This window comes from Palaemon carinicauda, chromosome 15 (assembly GCF_036898095.1).
Source record: "Palaemon carinicauda isolate YSFRI2023 chromosome 15, ASM3689809v2, whole genome shotgun sequence".
NCBI classification, from domain to species: Eukaryota; Metazoa; Arthropoda; class Malacostraca; order Decapoda; family Palaemonidae; genus Palaemon; species Palaemon carinicauda.
In genome coordinates this window covers 111,625,981-111,628,480 of record NC_090739.1, presented here as the reverse complement: position 1 = coordinate 111,628,480, position 2,500 = coordinate 111,625,981, and positions in this window count along the sequence as shown.

Below are 2,500 nucleotides of genomic sequence, written 5' to 3'. Positions count from 1 at the left end.
TTCTTCAGGTTCCTTGTTGGAGCCTTTGTGCTTATAGCATCCTTCTTTTCCAACTAGGGCTGTGGCTTAACAAGTAGTAATAATAATAATAATAATAATAATAATAATAATAATAATAATAATAATAATAATAATAACAACAACAACAATAATAATAATAATAATAATAATAATAATAATAATAATAATAATAATAATAATGATAATAATAATAATAATAATAATAATAGCAATAACAAGAGCAATCAGACATTTGTTAATGGAGTTATCCGTGGCCTAAAATCTATCTATGATGGCTATATCGTTAAAATCTGTCAATTTGTTTTGACGTTATCTTTAAAATGGCGAAAAATGCAATCCCAGATGTAGAATTCAGATCTGGATTCGGATCCGGATCCTCTCCAAAATTCAATGGGACCATCCATAAGTAAAGATCTATCTGAGGTGAAAAATTTCATTAAAAATCCGTCGATCAGTTTTGACGTAATACTGTTCACAGATACACGAAAATGCAAATCTGGATTTAGAATCCAGCTCTGGATCCGGATTAGCTCCAAAATTCAAGAGGGCCGTCCATGACGCAATCCTTTCCGCAGACAGATGTCCACAGACACACAACAAATAAATAAACTTATTCGATCGCTTAACCTCCATAGCGTTTATAATAATAATAATAATAATAATAATAATATAATAATAATAATAATAATAATAATAATAATAATAATAATAATAATAATAATAATAATAATAAAATTATTTCAGACATATTTGGAACTATTTATAAATCGTCAGTTGTGAAAACTTTTCTGTAAACACTTTAGATTTCAAAATCCATAAAACAACAATTTCAAGAAATAACCTTTATAATGATAATGAAAATTATAAGAATAGGGTTGTGTTGGTCTATTGGAAACGCCCTTGCCTACCGATAGCTGGAATGGGGCTCGAGTCTGCTCAAGCTCCATAGCTTCTTGTAGTGTCTGCTACATCACAATCCCTGTGAGTTAAAGATTGGGGGTTTGGGGAAGCCTATAGCTCTACCTGCTGAGTCATAATCAGCCATTGCTTGGCCCTCCCTGGTCTTAGCTTCGGTGGAAAGGGAACTTTGGTGCTGATCACACACATACATACACACACACACACACAGACACACACACACACACACACATATATATATATATATATATATATATATATATATATATATATATATATATATATAAATATATATATATATATATATATATATATATATATATATATATATATATATATATATATATATATATATATATATATATATATATATATGGTCAGTCTCTAGGGCATTGTCCTGCTAACCAGGGGATGTGTCACTGACCCTTGCCTCCACCATTCATGGGCGGCCTTTAAACCTTCAGGTTGAAAAAAGAAAAAAAAACAAATAGTTGAAGCCTGATGCTCGAGCAGTAACATTTTATTATTATCATTATTTTCATTATTATTATTATTATTATTATTATTATTATTATTATTATTATTATTATTATTAGTATTATTATAATCATTATCATTATTATTATTAACATAGGAGTAGGAAGTAAAAATATACTGTAAAATGAAATTAACACGAAAGAGAAAGTTTTATATATGCAACACAGTATATTAATTCCAATTTCTTCAATTTTATTATAAGATTTAAAAGTCATCCAGTCAACCTGACCAATAAAAAAGGCATTTTGTCCAAGTTCAAACTTCTTAGGTGAAGTTTTATTTTTTTTCTTATTTGTGTGTGTGTGTGTGTGTGTGTGTGTGTGTGTGTGTGTGTGTGTTTAATAACACTATCTGTATTGATTGAAGCTCGTCATCCAGGTTCTGACCACAACCGTTATCATGAATTTCCCACAGGGATAGATATTCTTTCTCCAAGAAAGTTGATATTAATGGAAAGATCTCAATAGGTGACTACATGAATACTTATTTAGTGTTGTATATAGTCTTTAACTTTATATTTGACGTTACCTCAGATTTCTTAAAATTTCTTGATGGAAAAGAAAAAGTGCGTCACGGAATATAATTGAAGTCATCTATACTAAAACTGAATTAGAATGAAATTGAGTGGGTTTATCGCTTTTGTTTGAATGACAACCGTTACAATAAACCATATATATATATATATATATATATATATATATATATATATATATATATATATATATATATATATATATATATATATATATATATATATATATATATATTTATACATAATTATATATAAATATTATATATATATGTATATATATAAAATATTATATATATGTATACATATAAAATATTATATATATACATTATATATATCTATATATATATATATAATATTTCTACAGATTCACAATTATTTCCCCTTTAACAACGAATTATAAGCTACCATGAAACGAAGCCAACTAACAATTGGGGATTCAAACTGCGCCACTATAAAGAATCTTGAACAGGACTTTCCAGCAAGAGTATTAGA